Source organism: Phyllostomus hastatus, unplaced genomic scaffold, assembly GCF_019186645.2.
Source record: "Phyllostomus hastatus isolate PE091 unplaced genomic scaffold, TTU_PhHast_1.1 phas_contig_1162, whole genome shotgun sequence".
NCBI classification, from domain to species: domain Eukaryota; kingdom Metazoa; phylum Chordata; class Mammalia; order Chiroptera; family Phyllostomidae; genus Phyllostomus; species Phyllostomus hastatus.
In genome coordinates, this window is record NW_025333537.1 from 13,057,998 (window position 1) to 13,070,457 (window position 12,460).

The 12,460-nt window shown below is 64.1% G+C and overlaps 1 protein-coding gene across 8 annotated transcripts in view; it reads right to left on the bottom strand.

Moving 5' to 3' along the window:
- RIMBP2 (RIMS binding protein 2) overlaps positions 1-12,460 on the bottom strand; it is a 102,799-nt gene that overhangs the window by 62,999 nt on the left and 27,340 nt on the right. Inside the window, exon 1 of one of the 8 annotated variants that reach the window (XM_045844020.1) lies at positions 3,456-3,546. The exons of the other annotated variants lie outside the window; for them this stretch is intronic. The gene's annotated coding sequence lies outside the window, so the exon portion shown is untranslated. Of the gene's footprint in view, positions 1-3,455; positions 3,547-12,460 lie in introns of those variants that run through there. 8 annotated transcript variants of the gene reach the window in all.

The window sequence follows — 12,460 nt, forward strand, 5'->3', positions numbered from 1 at the left end:
GCGGGCCCAGGCGTCTCTCCCGAGGGCTGGACCCGGCCCCCAGACCGCTGCCCTTTCAGATGCAACTCCAACTCAGCACGGCTGTGGAACGGGGCCCGAGTCTTCCCCACAAACCGCACGTCGCTCCCGTCGCTCTCATTTTGGGGATGGGGCTCCTCCGTGCACCGCACCATCCACGGCACCACCCACGCTGGACGCTGCAAGTCCAGCTCCCCGTGCCTTCCCTCGCCCCTCCCCGGCCATTGCGTGGACCCGATGGACCCGGACGGACCGGACAGACCCGGGCCCGCGCAGTCTCCCCGGCGTCCCCCACCCCCGTCATGAGCACCACCCCAGCCGCCAGTGCCCCCACCCCGACGACACGCAGCCTGGTCCTCCTGCCCCACACGCGCCCCGTCCCACAAGTGATAGAAAATATGAAAGAAAAAAAAAGACTTTAAAGATCAATCCGGGAGGTTCCACTTCTACAAATATTTCCAAAAAGAGAAAATGCAGAGAAGGAAATTGTCAGTAAAACATAATTTCCTAGATTAGAGCGTCTCACGAGCGCTCTGCTAAACAAGTGCAAGAATCTAAACGAGAAAGCCACAGCATCTAAGGAGAGCACATCCCACGAAACAGTGCCGGAGAGCTTCCGGGCTGAGTCTCGGTCCAGGGGATCCACCTGCAGCGAGAAGACGGAGGGCTGCAAACGGCGAGCACCCGGCGGCGAGGTAGACGCGGAAAGCGCGCCCCCCGGCATAACAGAGTCCAGGGGGAGAGTCCTCACTGCGGACTGCACGCGGCACGGCTGGAAACGGGCCGCTGAGGACTCCAGGGAAACGGAAAAGCTGTGCAAGAAAGGAAAGGTGCCCTGGCTGGCGTAGCTCAGTGGATTGAGCGCGGGCTGCGAACCAAAGTGTTGCAGGTTCGATTCCCAGTCAGGGCACATTGCCTGGGTTGCAGGCCACGGCCCCCAGCAACCGCACATGGATGTTTCTCTCTCTCTCTCTCTCTCTCTCCTTCCCTTCCCTCTCTAAAAATAAATAAATACAATCTTTAAAAAAAAAAAAAGAAAGGTAATCCAGTCACTAACTGGTCAGGCAGTCACCAACATAACAATGTAACCCTTACCGCTGGCTGCCCGACAGTAGCCATGTAGCTCTAGGTGTCGTCGGTGCCGGTGGGGTCTGAGCCAGCTCAGTCCTCACCTGCCCCAGACCCCGCCTCAGCGCCGCCGGCACAGGGCAGGGCGGCACTCGGATGCGGGGCGCCCACGCATGGCAGGGGGCTGAGCAGCGTCTCTGAGGAGCAGCTGAGGCCAGCAGCCCACACACCCAAATGTCTCCAGACTCGACCCCGGGGCTCAGTCACTCTTCTTGAGAATCACTGATCCCCCGTAACAAGAACCGCCTTTCTTGAGTAAAGAAAACTGGTAAGTCAGAAAGAGCTGGGTGGACATTTCATTTAGGATTATTGAGGTGATTTAAAGAAGAAGCCACTGGAAGCATTGAAAGTGGGTTAAAGGGACAACAGGAAAAAGACGAGGCCAGAGATGGCTGGTTTCATCACACGCCCTCGGGCAGTATTGATTTTCCCATCGTGTTTTAGACTAAAAATCCAACCGGAGCTCAAAAGTAGGCAAGTTCACGTGTGCTTTGGGAATCCACTGAAGTCTTCACACATGAATCTTGTTTCAAGGGGGGCCTCACACTATCCCACGAGCTCACCCAGTACGCTTGTCTTTCCTCTGAAGTACACGAAACAAACGGCTATCGAGCAGCTTCTCCATCTGTGAAACGCACGCACCTCCCCAAGTCCTCTGCTGGGACGCATGCCCCATCCCCCGAGACGGGGTGGGCGTGACCACAATGTAGCAACGACAGGCTCAGGCGGTCCCTCCACGGTCCCACGGGCCCAGGGGAAGTGGGTCCCAGCACCGAGACCCTGTCCTGTGGGGTGACCACCTCCTCTGAATGCAAGTCACCCCAGGGGGCTCCAACCCACGTGCTGTTGGTCCTATGGAACCCCGGACCCTTGGAGACACAGTCAAGTGTATCGTAACGATAAGGAAACAGAAAGTAACGGTAACTGACGAGGGGTGCAAACATTTCCTACGTCTACACAAGAGAGAAACCTCAGGTAGGACAACAATTCCCGGCCTCTCGGTGCATTCAGCAAACGTAGGTGCTCCCGGCACAAAATTAAGAAATTCGCCTGTTTTCCTTCTCCTTTGTCTCTCGGGCTCTGGGTCTGCGTTTCCCCGGCCCGTGCACAGCCGGGCTCAGTGGGCCTCGTCTCCCAGGCCGGCCAAGCGCTTGCTCGGGGAACGCAGCCCGGGACTCCATGGTGCGTGGTGCGCGGCCCCACGTGAAGTGGGACGGTCGCCCACTCAGAGGTGGTCCGGCCAGCCAGCACCTTTGAGGGGCTTGCGTACCCCCTCCGCTGCCGCCGCCACCGTGAGTGTGAGCGCCGGGCTCAAGTGCCACTGCACACGGAGGGCTGGGTAACGGAGCTGCCGGGCCAGGCTGGGGAGCAAAGCCATGGCCGATGGAGGCCGTTCCACACACTGCCGTCAACTGCCGCCCCGCCGAAACCCCGCCCAGGGACCCTGCCCTGCAAACCCGCTCACCACCCAGCACGGAGGGGGTCCTTCCGCCAGGAGGAGTGGCCCCTCCCTGCTACTTGGGGTCAGGCACAGACGCCTCTCGCTCGCTTGCTCTGATGCTGGTGATGGGGCGCTCCCCCCCACAAAACACCGAGAGCACCCCGCTGGTCTTGCAGCGGCACCAGCCCCTGGACACCCTCGTGTCTGTGGTTTCCACCAGCCCCGGACCCACACGGAGCAACGAGACTGAGATTACATCCGTGCTCTAACGGGAGTTGGCCAGGACCTTCCCGGTGTTAAGCCTGGCCTCATCGGCGGGGCCGGAGGAATCGGCCAACGCTGCCCAGAACTCGAACGAGAAGCAAGAGCCAAACCTCCCACCAGCAGCGTCACTGCTCCGACGGTGATCTGTTTCTGTGCCACCTTGGGGCAGCTGCACGAGCACCCCAGGGTGCCTCACACGGGACAGAGACTTCCCGAGGGGGCTCCACTGCGGACGGAGACCGGCGCCTGCCGCCGGCCTAGGCAGCACCCATGCGGCCTTTGTCCTGGGCGACACCCAGGGTGAGTGCCCTGCCACCACTTCCTCGAGCAAGGACCCCCGACACGCAGGAGCCTGTGCGACCGGACACAGCAGAGCCTCTGAGCCACGAGCCCCGGGGCAGCCACAGGGACTTGAGCTGCAGTCCAGACCCCAGGGCTCTGGGACGGGGAGTTCTCACTGACCCCAGGGCTGCGGAGGCCCCTCCCGGCCCCTCAGTCCACGAGGCAGCCGCATCCAGGGGCTGCCTGCCTGCCGGCCCGCCTCTACTCTGAACCACACCCCTCAGCCCACACTACTCTCCCAGCCCCCAAAGTGGGTACTCACACAACTCGGGGACCAGCTACGCGGGCTCAGCGGAACCAGCCCGGGCCACCCAGGCAGCACCGGCCTCCTGCCTATTCCCGAGGACGAGGACGGCAGCCTCTCCCGGCCTGCAGTGTCTGCGCCCGGCAGGCGGCAGGCGGCAGGCGGCAGGCAGCAGGCGGGAAGCCTGTTTACTTATTCATGCGCCGCCCCGAGGCCAGGAACCGCTCTGGGCCAGTGGAGCGGGGTGGGAACCCGATCCCCAGAGGGAGGCTGCTCCACACGCAGCCTGTCCGTCACGGCGAGTCACGCGCGCAAGGAGGAGGCGGCCTCCACCGCCTCGCGGCACCACCCCCTCCGACGGTGACGGTCCCACCCGGACGCGCCCTCCGTGGGGGAAAAGGCCGGGTGCAGGCAGTGTCCCCTGGCCCCCCGGAAGGACGGTGGCCTCAGGAGAGAAGACGGAGCCGCTTCGGAACCCGCAAGAACCCTGAAGGGGCGAGCAAGCGGGGGGGGGGGTCGGCGGGGGGGGGGGGGCCGTCGTCTGTGCTGCTGCAGGTTTACGGCGGCTGGAGCTCCCGTCCTCCGTCTCAACCCACGCTGGGGACGGCGGCACCAACCGGCAGTCTCGGCGAGGTCACCCGGCACGGCACCTCACCCCGGTCCACGCCCACAGCGCGTGCAGCGCACGAGGGGACCCGCTCAGCTGCGACTGCGGCGAACGTGACAGGTCAGCACGGGCTGACCGACCGCAACCAGGCCCCACCCGCCACACCACGTCAGGGTCGGGGACGCGAATTGTGGGGTGGGGGGAGAGAGAACATGGGAACTGTCCTTCCCGATCCGGCCTTCTGCGACCCCAGAGCCGATCTTCTCTAAACATCTACTAGCACTTTAAAAACCGACCCAGAGAGCACCCCACCCCTCTACTGGCTGTTCTCCTGTGTCTGACAAGCGGGCCCCCGGGGGTCCCGGGCTCTGAGCCCAGCCCGGTGCCCAGGTGGACGCACGCCCCCTGAGGCCGAGGCCGAGGGCGGGGACAAGGGGACCGCCGTGCCCCCAGCCTGTGAAGCGGTGCCCGGCTCACAGAATGCTCCATTTGCAGAGTACAAGACTTCATTTCTGGCGCTTCTGCTTGGCCACACGCGGCAGACAGAACATTAGCAAGCGGAAACTGAAAGCGGAGAGAAACGCCCCCGGGGGCTCGCAGCTGCTCCGCCCCCAGAGACCCGCGCCGACGAAACAGTCCCGGGGCGTGAGGACTCAGGGGCGGCCCTGCAGACCGCCGGCGTGCTGACCCCCGCAGCATCCCCGGCTCCGTTCCGGGGCGCGTGGCCCTGCGGTGCCTTGGTGGCGGCTCTCTGCCCGGTCCCCGGGGTCTGAACCGCCAGCTCTCCCTCGCATCGGTGGGAGGCACTGAGGCTGCGCCAGGAAGAGGCTCTGTGGCCGGCAGGAGCTCGGGCCACCTCCAGGGACGTGCGGCCTGGGCGCCCACGGAACGTTTTTGCCGCCCAAGAGCCGTTTCCCCACCTGGCCAGCTCACGTGGAGACGAACTTTGCCAGGGCGGTGGGGGGGGGAGGTTCTATGGCCGACGAGCTGTTCTCTGGCCCTGTGACCCCTCTGTTTGCAAAGCCAAGCGCGGTCCCGGTGTCCCTTCACACGACAGCGTCACGCAGGGACGCAGTTTCCGTGTCAACACTGACTACCGGGGAGCACCCCCACACCCTGAGCACAGCTCCAACCCTGTCATGTGAAGCCTCGCCACACCCTCGGACGGCCGGCAGGGTTCACGGCAGAACGAGGCCAGCCACGCAAGGAGCTGACCAAGAGACCGAAGCCGGCACCGGGCGGGAAGGATCGCAGGTCCTGCAGACAGCGCACCAGAGTGCGAGCCTTCTGGGGACTGGAGTTACCAGACGGGGCAGAAAACGGGTTTCTACCAGGACCGCAGAGGTCCGGGCAGGCCCGCTTCTTCCCAACAAGAACTCGGAACCCCACAAACAAAGAGGGAAGGGGAGCCCACCAGGTCACACAATGGAAATGGGGTACTGTCGGCCATTCTTCACTCACTCACTCACTCATTCATTCGTTCATCCACTCAATTTGATTGAACACCCCAAGCCCAGACACATGTGGGAACAAGGCAGTGACAAAGCCAAGCCCCTCCCCCTAAGGGGGACACTCCAACAGGGAGACAACAAGCATGTGCGCCAACAAGGAGGTGACTAAGGTGACCACAGCTCAGACGAATGCTACGAGGGAAATAACAACAAAGTGTGAAAGCAATGAATGGGGGCGGTGAGGGGAGTGCAGTCAGGGTGGGCCTCCCTGAGGAGGTGCCCTTCGAGGAAAGAGGACAGTGATGAGAAGGAGCTGGCGACGCTGAGACAAACGTGCAGGGGGCACAGCGGGTGGTGAGCGTGACAGCCACTCTGCCCAGCCAGCGTTCTCCTCGCTGCGGACTCTCCCTCTGGGGCCAGGAGAGCAGGGCCGCGCGGGGGGGCTCCGTCTCCTCCCCCGTTAAGACAGGGGAGCGGGAGCAGCGGGCGGGCTGAACAGCGGGCGGGCTGAACAGCGGGGCCTCCAAAGAGCTCCAACAGGTCCCCCCCCCCGCCCCGGGAGATGGCAGACCTGGAAGGCGGCGCGGAAACACACCTGCCTCCGCCGTGGTCTTAGGTCAACCGGCTTTCGCGGCCCTCTCGGCGCTCGGTCCAAGCAGACAGACCCACGTCACCTCGGCCACGAGTACCAGACGCCCAGCCCTGGATGCCTGCCGCCACGTTGACACACAACTGCTATCGACCCCGGCTCCGCCGGTAGCCTCATTCATTATCCAGTCCAGGAAGGTTAACCGTTTGGAAGAATCTATGCACACGAGTCGGGTTAAAAGTAGCGTATTTCAAGGAGCCTTAACAGTGAGTGCAGATTAGTTTGTGCAAAGCACCACTCCCACGTCTGACCCTGACTGAGGGTGATGCACAGGAGTTACAGATGAGGTCGAAAAACCCAAGGGTCCCAAACACACTCGCGCACCTCAGAGTCAGCCTGGCCAACACGGGACGGCCGCAAAACCACAAGACAGGCCCGAGCGGACAGGCCCGAGCGGTCAAGCCCGTTCAACCACACTCACCACGGGACCTCGGTGCCTCCCGACACCCCCAGCAGGAACAGGGGACTGGGACACCAGGGAAGCACCGTCAGGCCCCGGCTGTTCTGGCTCCAACTTGTGATGGCCACGGCCCATCGGTATGGCCACCACAGGCCAGTGGCAAGCGACAGCAACCGCACACACACCACGGCCACCCCACCACACCGCCCCCGGCGGTGGGGTCCTGGAGCTGGCACCCACCCCACCCCCAGCTGTGACACACGCAGGAACGCAATGGCCCGAATCAGCCCCAGCTGGAGCAGTCACCCCGTGGAAGCGAGCAGAAACAACAATCCACACTCTCTTAGGTTTCTGCTTTCCCCAACGGCCAGTGCACCAGCGCCCCCACCGCTCTCCCACGGCGTTATCCAGACGAGAGCAGAGATTGAAACTGGGGCTCCAACCGTGTGAAAGGGGTGGCGTCAGCCCCTCCACACCCCTGGGGCTCAGCACTCCCCCAGCACTGGCTCACGGGAGGTCGTGGCCTGAATGTCCGTCCCGCCCCCACCAAATTCAGGGTTAAAGTCCTAACCCCACGGTGCCGTAGGAGGTGGGGCCTCTGGAAGGTGAGGAGGCTGAGGGTGGGGCCCTCGTGACTGGGACTAGTGCCCCACAGGAGGGACCCCAGAGGGCTCGCTGGCCCCTCATGCTCGGCGAGGACGCAGTGGAGAGGCCGTCTGCCACCCAGAGCCAGCGCCTCGCTCGTGGGCTCCCGGCTCCTGGAAGTGCCAGGGACACGTGTCTGTCGTCCGTGGGCCACTCGGGCGCCACAGCCCACCGGGCTGGGACACCAGCCGGCACGCCTGCCCTCGACTGCCGCGGGTCACAGGAGTGCGCCTGCGACCGGAGTGGGCACGGAGTGAACTGTCACAGGAAAGGTCTTCTTGGCGGGATTGGATGAGAGGCGCGTGGCCTGGGGCAGGCTCGGTGACCGCACAGGGGAACTGGGGGAAGGTCACAGGCTTCGTGACCGCACCGGGGCCGGCTGTGGCCCGCAGACATGGCAGAGAAGGAAGACAAGGAGCCAGGTCCGGCCGCCGGCGGGGAGCCCCCGGACCCGAGCCCCCGGACCCGAGCGGCCCGACGTGCCCCCGGCCGCCGCACTCCCGCTTCCGAGCGACCTGAGTCTCGGCACCACCCTGAGCACTGGAGCCACTTTGAGACGCGTTTTCTTTCAAGGGAAAGATCCCCAAACAACAGAAATCTGAGGCGAAGCCTGCACATTCTGGTCCTCCTCGCCTGACTAAATGGACTCATTAAAGCTCTTTCAAACTACTAAACGGCCTTGTTTGTACTCCAGAGCTTTCAAAGCAGGAAGAAAACAGCAGCACCAGTGAACAGCACTTCCTGTCTCACCCCAGCACATTCACACCCCGAGGGCGAGGGCGAGGGCGAGGGCGGGAACCCCTTTCTCCTGGGCCCCTAATGACCTCGCTGCAGCCCCACCTGGAGCTATCGTCTGGGGCGGGCTCTTCCGGCAGCGGCCCCAGGTGCGCACACACGCACCTCCGCGGCGGGAAGGCAGCCGGTCTGCAGGCTGGGGGTGCTGCGAGTTTCAGCCCTAAGCAGGGGCGCTGCCTCCAGCAAGCGCGGCGCCTGGTGCAACACAGGGTCAGTCAGACGGGCCGCGTGTGGGAACGGTCTTCAAGGTCATCGGTTGGAGCGAGGAACAGCGGGCTCCGCGGTGGAGTGACCTCCCGACGGTCCCCCGTTCCTTTCTTACAACGGTTTACGCTGGTGACCCAGCCGGCGGCGGCCCCCTCCGTACAGCCACCTGGACACGCAGACCCCTTCTCCCCGAGGCCCTGATCCCGGGGGCCCCGCGGGCCTGGGCGGCCAGGACAGGCGGGGTAAGAGGGCTGTGCGAGCTCCGCCTGACAGGGCGTCTGTGAACAAGCACTGGACCAGGAGGCCGGCCCCCAGGGGCCCGTGCCCCTCCCAGAGACACTCGGGGGAAACCGGCGGGCAGCACTCTGAAGACTGAGCTCTCAGGGGCCAGCGCTGACCGCCGTTGGCCTCGTTGCCCAGAGACCCTCTCACCAGCTCAGCGGCCGGGAAGGTTCGGGTTGTTTCCTCGGCCCAGGGCAGTTCAGTGTTCTGGGGGCGGGGGTGGGGACGGGGACGGGGAGAGTCACTTCCCCAGGGACAGGCGACGGCTTCTCCAGGTCGCGTCTCTGACACAGGCCGGGGCCCGAGGGAACACCGGAGTGCGTGCGAGCCCCCTGGCTGCGGGGGGGCACGCGGGGGGGCTCCCAGAGGCGCCGCCTGGGACAGAAGCGCGCCCAGCCTCGCGTGCAAAGACAGAGAGCCACCCACGCCGCCACCGCCACAGGCAGGGGCTCGGAGGCGAGCGCTGGCAGCAGGATGGAGGTCCCTGTCCCTGGCTTCTCACGGGGCCTCGGCCTCCGCAGGGACGCCGCTCAGCGGTGCTTCCAGGAGGGAACGCTGGGCCCCGTGTCCCCTGGAGAGGGGCCCTCCCCGGTGTCGCTCTGCTGCAGGGAAATGGCTTCCCCGTGACGCCTCATGGGCCTGCCGGCTGCCCCGGGGGTCCTCAGGGGCTCGGAAAGGTCCGAGTAAACGGTTAGAGTGAAATGCGGAACCTGGACAGAGAGGCTGTGGCACCGAGGAGTCCGACTGGGCTTCCCCGAGCTCTTCCCAGGAGCCAGGAAGGTTCTGCCGGGCTGCCGGCCGTCGGACCCCCACCGGACCCGGGTGAGCAGGGAGAAGGGCACGAGTCACCCCAGACGGAGCTGTTCACTCCTGGCCGCATCGCGAGGGGTCGGGGCAGCGAGCTCAAACCCACCCAGCCCACCTCGGGCTCCTCACAGCCACCCCCCAGCGACAGGACAGCCCAGGGTCGGGGGGCCCCCCAGGCCCCCCGGACAGACCCGCCCCCCTCTGAGCCAGCCCTTTGCGAGGGTCTCCGGTCGAGGGTTTCCAGGGTCTCCCGTCTAGGAGCTGGGGCCCGTGCTGCCGCAGGGCCCCTGCGCACCAGGAAAGACCGGAAGCGCCAGCTCTGCGTCACGGAGCGACGGACACGGTCTCGGGTCTCAACGGTTACCGTGACTTCCCGCAAGTCTGTCGATAGGAACGCGATGTCGAAGAGCCCTAAACACCTCATTTTCTGAAATCCTTAGGAAGAGCGAGCCCTTGAGGCTGCCGGCCAGCCCCGCTGCTGTTTGCTCCCTCACTGCCCACTGGCCAGTGTCCGCTTTCCACTGGACTCCCCTCCCTTCCGCCTCTGCGCCAGCGCGCTGGTCTTCCTCTACTTTCCACTGTCCGGGGATTCGGTCACCTCGTGTTTTCTCGACTCCTTTTAAAATAAGAGGATCTAAAGCTGTACTTTCCTCTGACGACAGCTTTGCGCCAGTCCTGGGTGCTGCTACACAGCAGGAGTCAGGAAACTACGGCCCTCCGCCCCCGGCTGCACAATAAATAAAGTTTTATGGGCACACGGCCACACCCACTCGTGGACATGTGACCGTCAGTGCACCGCGGCACAGGTGAGCGGTGACGGCAGAGACAGGCCAGCATCCCAGGTGCACACACTTACCACCTGGCTTTTCCAAAAAAACTTATTGCCCTTAATTTCTAAAGAGTACTGCAATTTTTTTTCTTTGCCCCCCCCCAACTTTTAAATACATAACATTCACATTTTTTAAATGCTTGGTGATTCGATTTGGGTGGGGGGTCCTTTGTTACCAGCTCAGTGATCGCTCCGGCCCAGGCAGCCCCCCCTCGAGGCACCAAAGCCCCATTGTCGGGCAGCGGCCCTCCAGGGCTGCACAGCCCACACCACACGGGAGACATCAGCCGCCACCATCCGGATGATGACAGATGACAGCCAAGGAACAGGGGAGCAGCACCCCCTGCCCACGCCCCACACACACGCTGCGCGCACTCCACCCAGCAGGGCCCAGGAGGACACGGTGTGGGGAGCACCCTGCTTCCGTGAGCCCGGCGGGCTCTGGGTGTCCTAATAACCAAACCGGTGCCACGCGGGGACCAGGGACGAAGAGGGCGACTCCCTGCCCGAGAAGAGCCGATGGCATCAACCTGAGATTCTGCCCGAGGGCACAGGAAGGAACCAGCTTGCGGGGAGGGCCTGGCAGGGGCAGGGAGAGCAGATGAGACGGCTTCGCTTTATTGTGCTCAGGAGCCCCCGTGCCCGAGCTGTTCGCTTCAGTTGTCTCTTACAAAGTGTATGGTTTCCAGCCTCTGATGTTTAAACCAGCCACACAAAGTGTTTCTGGTAAAGCTTCCCTCTGGTACACGTGTCATCCTGCTTTAAGTATGTCCGCGCTGAGAGTATTCGGAATCGGAGGTCACTTTTCAGAGTCGGAGGTCATCAGAGCACCCCCGGGTGCGGACGCGCGGCGGGACAGCGGGCGCGCTGCCAGGCGGAGCCCAGAGGTGCCCGGGTTTCCCACCACCCCCACCTCCCCTTCTGCGCTGACCTTCCAGCACTAACAAGGTCGGGCGGGCGGGCTCCGGGGGAGGCCACCGCACCCAGGAGCCCGGGGCGGCTGGTGGGGGACCAGCGCGGCCGCAGGGCTTGCGTTCCGACTTCAAGGGCAACGGCGACCGGATGCCTCGGGTTCGGAAGCGCCGGCTCGGAGCCAGCACAGGCGCCCGGCCCGTGGGCAAGGGCCAAGGGCGGGATCTCTGCTGCCCCTGTGCACGTGCTGACACGGGACACAAAGGCCTTGCCTCCCCCCCTCTGTGTCGGGAGAAAACGCAGTTGTCTCCACCATGAAAAAAGGAAACGACAGCGGCTAGAAGACAGGGGGCCGGAAGAGTCATATTTCACTGAGTAAATTGACAAAAGGTCAAAAAGCTTGATCTCTGCCGCGAACGCGCTCCCTCTGAAAGCTGAACCACCACTTAAATATTTATCGGCAGGAGCCGGGGCGGCAGCTGATGGCCGGGCGGCACGTGGGGCCAGCACCGCCCACTTCACAGGCAGGGACCCCCTCCCCTCCCAGGGGCCGGCGAGAGGGCGGGGCCACCCTGGGCCTGGAGGCGGTCCTCTCCTGCGGGGCCAGTGGCAGCCGGGTGATTTGGCTGAGTCCCTGGTGCCCAGTAGGTCACATCGAGCTAATCAGAGCACCTGCTGGGCAGGGCTATTCATGGATCAGGAAGCGGTTTTCCATCAGTGAGTCGGAGGGGGGCTGTGGGCCGGCAGGGGGGCACTCACAGTCACATGACGTGAAGGAAGGCGCCCTCCCCCCATCCAGGGAGCCCCCTTCTCCTCACCCTGCCCTCTGGGAGCTCTCAAGTCCCTGCCCCCGCCCCAGAAGCTCAGAGCTGCAGCCCCGCTTGAGCGAGAACCCGCAGCCAGCGTCTCAGCAGTGTGCCCGGCCCGGGGCAGGTCACAGGGGCAGGGGAAGCAGGAGTGGGGACCGGGTGCAGAGCCAAAGAGCCCATGGTGGCGCGGAAACGCAGAGGCGGTGCCTCTGGTCGGCTGGTCGGTTTCAGAAAACTGTCAGGCATTTGGAACACTGCGGGAAGGTTGTGCGCTCTGGTTTTGGGCATTGGCAACAAAAGCCAAACTGAAAGCCTGCGTCCGCAGGCCCCGTCGGGCACCCAGACCAGCTGGTGGTCTTCGCCCTCCCTCTTCCCCTCCGAGGCACGTCCACCCCTCGCCCGGGCAGGTGTTCTGCCCTCGGCGAAGCCGAGAAGTCCCGGTATCAGGGCAGTCTCTGTCGGAGGAGGACCACGGGACCCCTCCTAGGAGCGCCGCCCTCCTGGGGATCGAAGAGTCCCCGGGGTGCCTCCTCCTGGTCTTTCTAGAGGAACGTAATTGGGGCTAAATTGTCCGATCGGGCACGAAACTGCTCCCTGTCCGGGTTCCCAATAAAACTGCAGAAACCGCTG